The sequence below is a fragment of the Gymnoscopelus braueri genome, assembly GCF_963280865.1.
Source record: "Gymnoscopelus braueri genome assembly, chromosome: 4".
Lineage (NCBI taxonomy): Eukaryota > Metazoa > Chordata > Actinopteri > Myctophiformes > Myctophidae > Gymnoscopelus > Gymnoscopelus braueri.
The window spans coordinates 28,310,817-28,320,435 of NC_137605.1; positions in this window are offsets into that span (position 1 = coordinate 28,310,817).

Below are 9,619 nucleotides of genomic sequence, written 5' to 3' on the forward strand. Positions count from 1 at the left end.
TGTTAAAAGGGTGGCATTTGTTCCTCAACATAGTGTGAATGTGCGTGCAAAGTTTGACCGCAATCGGACGGTGCGTTCGTGATTTGCGGAATTTTGTTCAAAACAAGCTAATAATGCAAACTGTAGATGTCAATCTTAACCAATCAGTATGGAATATGAAAAATCAAACACATCCGTCGTGATCACATGACTATAGAGATCATGTGTACCGATTTGCGTGAAATTTGGATAAAATTGGAAGGAGTAGTATAAAATAATGTGTTTTACATAAGTCGGCCTCCTGGTGGCGCTATAAAAGGCCAATGTGAAAAATGTAGGGCAAAGGTTTTTCCTTGACCTCTAGGGAGTTTGCATTTTAGTTTTACACAGATCGGTGCAGTTATAGGTAAAAACACGAATCGGCCTGTTATAGCGCCACCATGATGCTGATTTGAAAAAAATCAAATGGTAGTTTTTCCTAGGCCTAATGGGAATGTGCGTGCCCAATTTCACGGAAATTGCATGCTGTGTTCATGATTTGAGGCATTTTGTACAAAACTGAGCACTCCTGCAAACTTTGAAAGACATTTTTGGACAAAATCTGTAGGAGTACTGTCAAAAAATATGTTTTGCACAAATCGGCCTCCTGGTGGTGCTATAAAAGGCCCATGAGAAGAATGTTGGGCAAAGGTTCTGAATTGGCATCCAGGGAGTGTGTGTGCACAGTTTTGCTGCGATCAAGACAACGGTGCCGAAGATTAGCTGGTCACACACGGACACACGGACGGACGGACGGACGGACAGGGGGAAAAACATACTCTCTCGCCATGCCTTTCGGCCTGGCGGAGACAACAATAGATCAAGCTTTGCAATTAGAAATCCATGTCTCCGACCTCACACAGTGTGTGTGTGTGTGTGTGTGTGTGTGTGTGTGTGTGTGTGTGTGTGTGTGTGTGTGTGTGTGTGTGTGTGTGTGTGTGTGTGTGTGTGTGTGTGTGTGTGTGTGTGTGTGTGTGTGTGTGTGTACCCTAACAGTTACACCAATCCCCAAGCTGCGACAGGTATATCACTTAGGAAATCATATAAGTAGCCTACTTGATGAACTTGATGTATTTCACTGTACAATTCTGTCTGCAGTGCACCTACAGTATAGCTGTAAAGCTGAAGAATGAATTATAACACCTTGTCAAAAGAGCATCCATAATGATTTCTAAGAATACTGCACACTGTGCGCAGGTGGGTGCTGTTATTAATTCTGGAGATCTCTGTATCTGTCAGTCCTTGTCCCTTTAATGCCCATTTATGGAGATCCCTGATGTCATCCGTATATGCCCATATATGGGCATGCCCCCTTTTGTGCCCATATATGGAGCTGACTGATTTGTTTGCACCTGATGCCATGATGACAAAATGGTTAGACAACACACTCCATATTTGGGAGTAATCCTGGTCGCTATACTGCTTCCCCCATGACAGCCGGGGCGCCTGATGGAGGGGAAAGGAACTGGTTAGAATAACGTGTTCCTTCCACGCGCTACGTCCTACAGGGGAAACTCCCCACTTTCAGGTGATAAGAAGGTTAGTTTGCTCTCATGCATTGAAGGATGCATGAGCTCGGCTCCCTAGGCTGGCGGGGGGAGTGTAGCGCCCAGGATCACTTACTGTAGACAATATTAAAAAAAACATACATCTCAGGTTACGTACACTCAAAACACACCCGTAGCACGCCAATGCCTTGCACAGTCCACTGCTTTATAGGCGACTACTGTCTCTGTTCTCTGTACAGCTGGTCTGAATTCTGTCCCAGGGAGAATAGAATTATGATCAGCAGTTCCAAGATGAGGGAGGTGCAGAGATTTGTAGGCACCGACTGAGCCGTAGCACTTGTCAAGGTTGGAATCTTGTCAGTGATTTGTCTATAGAACAGTGGTTGAATCCTCCCCAAGTTGACTTGGGATTCAGGTGAAATCAGTCTATTTACAGTGTTCATGATATGTCGAGGCAGTTTGGGATGGATGTAAATGAGAATAGAAAATAGCTCTGGAAGGACTGAGCGACACAGCCAGGAGCTATGGCTCATACAGACTCTCACGATAGCACTTGTTGATATAAAAGCCAACTTCGACTCCTTATTCTTTACTGGCATTTTGTTTGTCTCTAGCGAGTCTTATTGGCGTGCAAAAACCATCAATATGGTGAATGTTCATCGATGCAACCTAAAGGTCAAATCTTGTTTCCGCGAACACCAGGGTGGAAGCTTTTCTATATTTGTTCAGGTAGTTACACATGTGTGTGAAGTGTCACCTTGCTCGTTGTTCGGAGTTTGGGAGAGAATACACACACTCGCACGCACGCACACACGCACACACGCACACACTCACACACTCACACACACACACACACACACACACACACACACACACACACACACACACACACACACACACACACACACACACACACACACACACACACACACAGGGAGAGAGAGAGAGAGAGAGAGAGAGAGAGAGAGAGAGAGAGAGAGAGAGAGAGAGAGAGAGAGAGAGAGAGAGAGAGAGAGAGAGAGAGAAAGAGAGAGAGAAAGAGAAAGAGATGTAGTTACAGTAGGTGATTAAATAAATAGACCTTTATTAATCCTGAGGGAAATGCAGTTGTCATAGCAGCACTGCAGTTAGGCTGACACAATGATACAGGAAAAAAGGGTAGAGGAGTACAGAGTAGTGACTTTTTAAAAAATGGTTTATAGACATAGAGACAGTATAAAGACGACTTTTCCAACCTGGCCTTCTGTGCCTGGACTGGTCAGGTGTGCATAGTGTATATGGGCCAACAATGGTTGTACAAGGAAGCTAAGGTAACTTTTGCAATCAATCACCAGCAAAAGCGGCATATAAATTGAGTTGAAAACCTATAGTGCCTGACCTGGCCGCACCTAACTGGACACAAATATAATGTGCAATTGGTCATAGGAACACACACACACACACACACACACACACACACACACACACACACACACACACACACACACACACACACACACACACACACACACACACACACACACACACACACACACACACACACGCACGCGGGCGCGTGTGCATGTGAGAGAGAGAGTGAGTGAGTGAGGCGATTAGAATCAATATGCAGGGATTTGCCTTGGTGACATTATGCAGGGCTATATTGACATCTCATAATACAGTAGCAAAGGGCGGCTGTGGCTCAGGAGGTAGAGCAGGTCGTCCAATGATCCGTGGGGGTCGGCGGTTCGAATCCCGGCTCCTCCTGTCTACATGTCAAAGTCTCCTTGGGCAAGACACTGAACCCTACATTGCCTCCAAAGATTCGGTCGGCGCTAGCTTGCCACCATTGGTGTCCCCCCCCTGTATGAATGAATGAAACATTGTAAAGCGCTTTGAGTAAGTTTGAGTACTTAGAAAAGCGCCAAAAAAATGCAATTCATTATTATTATTATTATTATTAGCAACATTGTATAGGGTCAACAAAACCACACAAAAGGGACTGCAAATGCAAGGGGTTGGTAAGACAGTAAATGGCAGTAATATGTGGTCAATAATGTGTTCAGTGTGACCTAAAATAAGGACTGGTGGTCATCTTTTCCACTATGGAAATTACAACCTGTTGTTTATCATGCCACCCATGTTCTTCAATGAAGGATTGACATGCCACCCGTACTGTATTGTAAGTATTGCTTTGTCACCCTGCCTTTGATAGAGGCTGGCAGGTAAAACAATCAGGGTCGGTGAGTGTCGGAGCCAGGGGGGTTAGTTTGCCATTGATTTATATCTCTAGCAACCTCTCACAGTGCCTCCACTGCTAAAGGTGAGATGAACAGCCAGTGTTTGTGACAGAGATGGACTATGGGCGGCGGAGGGAGAGGGATGATGCACTTTTAAAAAATGCATCACCGTTAAATCAAAGAGTAACCTTGAACAAGTTCTGTCCCATGCCAACTCAGTGACATGCTCTGCCCTCAGCGCTCGGTGACACGGAGCATGCCAAACAGCAGGGATGGATCTGCAAGCGCTCTGACACCGGGTAGGCGGGTGGCGCTGGGTGGCAGCCCAGCTTCCTAGCTGAGCAAGGGCAATCAAATTGAGATTTCCTCTCAGTTGGATTTCGACCCATTATAGCCAAATTCATATAGCCCGAGAACTGCTGAGAACATACTGGCAAATTGCCCCCGGAAAGCTAGCGAGTCCATTTGTATCTCATTCATTGCTGACCACATTGACATGCACCTGATCAAAAACTGGAAAATAATGTGTGCACAGATGGTGCAGTAGTGCAGAGTGCTTTCCTCTCAAAGTTCATGTTCCCCGCTGCCCAATAGAAGGAATACATTCAGCCTGTATCTTCTATTCTTCTCATCTCCCTCACATTACATTATTGATGCTGTCTAAATGAAGCAAATGTTTTGTTAAGCATAAGGGTAAAGTACTGCTCTCATTTTTTATGAAAACATTGGAAATGTGTAAATGATTACTCCTTGCGGCAGATGCACAACTACTCCCCAAGCAATTCCATGGATTTTTCACACAGTGGACTAACAATGAAATGGAGTGTAGCCTAAAGGAAATAAACCCTCCAAAACTAAAACCCCATCAATCAAACCGTTTCAACAGAACTACTCATATTACTTGATAATGCAGTTAACCAAGTCAAGGGAACAGGGCTTGCATTTCTTTAACTTATTTTCAAATCAAACATCTCCCTCCACTCCATTCAATAGGACATGACTTCCATCTATCTCAGTCCGCGGGTCGCACCAGCCCCTTGTCCACGAGTGGCTGCTGTGTCGCCAGGGCTGTATTTCAGCATGTTGAAGTGCATGGAGAATTCCCATGAAGGGTAAGGGATTATGGATTTTGGCCTCTAAGCTGCCTGGATGCCCAGCGAGGATGTCTCTGAGCGGAGTAATCTTCAAACAGCATACAGAGTGATGAGTGGGCACCGAGGAGTTCTACTCAGGATCTAAATGTGTTCCAGCAAGTTACTGGCGGGAAAGGGGGAGGGCGGGCAGAGAGAGAGAGAGAGGGGATAAAGTCACCATTTGTTAGGGTTATGGAAGGGAGGATACAGTGTCTCAGAAGACACTTTCGATAGTTTTTTTTTAATATAGACAGTATACTGTATATATACCTTGCCTTGAGAATTCACAACAAGTAAGGGATCACGTTAGGTTGGTGTGAATGTAAATGTCATGGTTCCCCATCACCACACATAACTGCATATGGAAAAAGTCAATTGAGCAATTTTTGGGGTCAGGTCAGGCCTCCTCGAGGGGTTGCAAACCTTCATAATGAGGACATGCTCCATTCTGGTATAGCCTGTGTCCCAGAAAATGGGACTCAATGTATTGGTCATTTTGGCATTTAGTGGTGTAGCAGAATGGAAAGAACACACCCAAAACGAAGGTCCACAGCAACAAAACGTAAGGTCGGGCAACAGCAAACCAAATTAGCCATTAAGTACCGACCCTTATCAAAATCACAAGAGGAATTTAATTGACTCTTTCCTGATTGAATTAACTTCAAACAGAATCACTTCCTTCAGGATTATATTGTTTTTCTGTCTTGTTCAAATGAACCCAAATGGCTTTGATAGGATCTGGGACCTGAAGATAAGGTTGGTATAAGTGCAGTATGACGATCTGATAGGATGAAGGACACTAGTTCTTCTACAGATATGATATCTTCAGGAGACATTTTTATCTGCCAATGTCAAAAGCCTTGAGGTAATGTCAAAGGTCATGGCTTGGTATGGTGCCAAGACAAACTGATCGACATCTTTAAGAAGCACTATACATGCAAATTAGCCAAAGATATCATATGCTTGATTCTATTTTGTGTGACTGAGAATAATTGTAAAGTAGCCTATGTTATGGTAAATAACAGGAGCCACATGGAAATTACACAAAAAAGTAATATATAAAAAGCCAATTCTTTAATGTACAAATTCAAACTCAGACAATGAATGTAGATGTAGGTTAATAAATTGTCTAATACTTTACACAATTTTTTGTCATTGTGGCTTAAATAGAATTAGGTACTGTAAACATCAGTGCCATGAGTGACAACTATTCCCACTGGAAGCTGACCGGATAGTGCATTGACCAAATAATTGCAATGACTTACATATGACCCCACCCACCCTCAACCTCTCTACACTCTCCATTCAAAATAAAGCACAAAACACCTTAAAATAATCTAAAAAACAAAAACAAACAAACAAACAAACTAAATTTAAAAAAAATGAAAATATATACAGGCATTTACTTTAGATCAGCTGCAGTAGACTGTGATGAAATCATCAGCAGTCAATAAATGAAAGCTTATAAGGGAAGAGGAGGATTTACAAACCGCCTGCCATATGCCACAATGTTATACTGCCATCCTATGGACAGTACAGTGGTGGACAAAGTACTCAACCCCAGTACTTGAGTTTGTTTGATTGAATACTTTATTAACAGTTTGCAATTTGTACGGTTACAAGTACGGTTTGCAATGATTATTAAAAGGATAACACAAAAAGCCTTAGGGCCTTGCTTCCATTGTGGTCCTGTGTATTCAATTCATTAAGACATTTAAAGACATACAATACAATAATAAACAAGACATAATCAACACTAGTAGCAATGAATGTATATGTACAGTAAAGATTGGGGGGGTCAATTCTGGCGCTAAGCTTAGAGGGTTTTTCTAGGACTCTTGGCCTTTACAAATTGCAGACAGACAGGTGGTCCTTTATGGCGGTTTTGAAGGAGGGTAAGGAGTCACACTTTTTGATATTTGTTGGAAGGGCATTCCACATTTTGGTGGCATAGCAGTAGAACTAATTTGACCCCATGTTTGTGCCGAATCGGGTTGAGTGAGATCAGTGGAGCTCACTCTGGTGTTGTGCCTGAGTGTGTCTTTTATATTATTGGAGTAGTCTGACAGGTACATGGGTATCCCTGTTTCCTTGTGTATCTTGTAGACCACGCCCATTCCAAGTTGCTTTACTCTGTCCTCTACCCTGAGCCATCCCAGATCCCACCCTAGCATAATGAGCAGGGTTAGGTGAGTTCTGGGTGTGAGGCCAAGTAGTAACCTGACCAGTTTGTTTTGAGAGGTCTCAAGCTTTGTTTTGAATGCAATTGTGCTCCAACTAGTGTCCTCAGTGTGTTCCTACTGACCACCGAGGAGATCCTGAAAAGAAATCTTGTTCTTTGGTTGACTTTTCTGATTACTTTTGTTGCCATTTTTTCACTTGAAACTAAAATGCAATCCAGGTAGGTAATTTCATCTTTCCTTGTGATAATATTGTTTTGCCCAGGTGTAATGGTAGTTTGTTATCAGAGAGCTAGGTGCAGATTTTACCGAGTTCAGAGCTAAGGGCTTTTTCAACCTGCAATTTCTCCTTGCCCGAAAAACCGATTGCCTTCAACTTATCAATCAGTTGCCAAATTTCAAAATGTACTATCTATCTTCTCAATGAGGTTCATTTCTTTTCTTTTTAAGGGTGATAATGCCCCCTCCTGGGTTCAAATGGAAATGCATGCCCTAAAAGAAAGAGTGGCCAGTGAGTTTATTTATAAATGGAACCCTAAAACTATTGCGGCCAAATCCAAAAATTGTTTCTCAATTCATTCAATCAAAACTTGGTATGAGGTCCGCAAGATTCTTAAGTGTAGAACAGACTTATCTCCTAGAACTCCACTGAAGAAAAACGGGCTTCTGCCCATGTTTGTGGGCAATAGAATTCTGGAGTCATGGCATGACAATGGAATAAAACTCCTGGAACACTGTTGTAAAGATGGACAGCTCATGACTTTTGAACAGTTGAGGGGGAAATATGACTTATCAAACAGGCATTTTTTCTGTTTTTTGCAACTGAGGGATTATCTCAGAAGGACTCTGGGGCCGGAGATGACTTTACCGTTTTTTACTGATGTGGAGAATTGGTTACATAATGGCCCATGTTCATACAGATTCATTTCCAATATGTACTTTTTATTGCTGAGTCAATGCCCGAGAGTAGGCTTACACAAATCTAGAGAGAGATGGGAGTCTGATTTAAATATTACTATTGATGAAGGTTTGTGGTCTGATTTGTGTCGTGATAGCCTCTCTGCTACTATTAATTCTAGATATAGACTGACTCATTATAATTTTCTCCATCAGCTTTATTACACACCTCAAAAGTTGCATAGATATAATTCTGAGATATCAGATTTATGTTTTAGGTGTAGTACAGAAGAAGGCTCCTTTTTGCATTGTACATGGCAATATATAAAAGTTAAAACATTCTGGTATGATTTCTGTGACACACTGGCTAAAATTATAGAGGCTCCCTTCCCGTTAGACCCTGAAGTTTGCCTCTTAGGCAACTTCACTGCTATCAGTGCAAAACTAAGAAGACACAAAATTAAATTTATAGAGGTGGCACTTGAGTACTTCCCCCTCGGCATTGCGAGATGGTTCTCAGAAATGAACAGTTGTGTCCCTCTTGAGAAGATTACTTATAGTTTAAGAAATGGGTTTGACACTTTTTTGAAGATTTGGCAACCTTATTTGGACTATATGGAAACGTTGTCCCTACCTCAACCTGTATCAGAGATGGTATAGGTTGTTATCTACAGCTATCTCGGTCTAGATCTATTATTTCTCGAAGCTACTTAATGTTTTTTACAACAGATTTGTCTCTTCTTGATGTTCCTTTTCTATCTTTTTTGTACCTTTATTTTTATTATGTTTTGATTATTTTTATCTGTGCTGTCTTTATGTATGTGGGTTTGTATGTGGGGAGGGGGAGGGATGTGGGTGGGGTTGTATGTATACTTTGTGAAAAATTAAAATGAAAAATTAAATATTCCAAAACTTATCAATCAGTATGGAGTGATTTACAGTGTCAAACGTCTTTTGGAGGTCCAACATGACCATGCCGCAGTATTTGCCCGAGTCTGCCTCACGTTTGATGTAGTCGGTCAAAGTATAGATACTTAGTCATGGTAGAATATTACTGAGGTATATAGTGCACAGTGACATTTGTACTTATGGGTTAAAGAAATGTAGTAAAAAAAAATACATATGTACAAAGAATAGATATGTATAAAAAAAAAACACCCACACACCTTTAATGATTTTTCTTTACTATTTTAGTGAACATGAGCATAAGGTATTTACTGTATGTATGTTGCTCTCTCTCTCTCTCTCATCTCTCTCTCTCTCTCTCTTCCTCTCATCTCTCTCTCTCAATCTCTCTCTCATCTCTCTCTCTCTCTCTCTCTCTCTCCTCTCTCTCTCTCTCTCTCTCTCTCTCTCTCTCTCTCTCTCTCTCTCTCTCTCTCTCACTCACTCACTCACTCACATTATATTATACATATTATACAAACACACAATTTTGGTGTGTTTTTCACATCAACTTGCAGTTAGTAGGCCTACTACAGTCATGTTTCAGGGCTAGGCCTACAGCTGCTTTCTAAAAGGCTATACTCTGCTCAATAGAGACCATATTATGCTCTTGAGCTTTGTTTGCTCAGGCTAATATTTGAACATGATTGGGAGAGGCAATTTTGTACGCTGTTGAACAGTGGTGGAAAGTAACTGAGTACATTTACTTAAGTACTGTA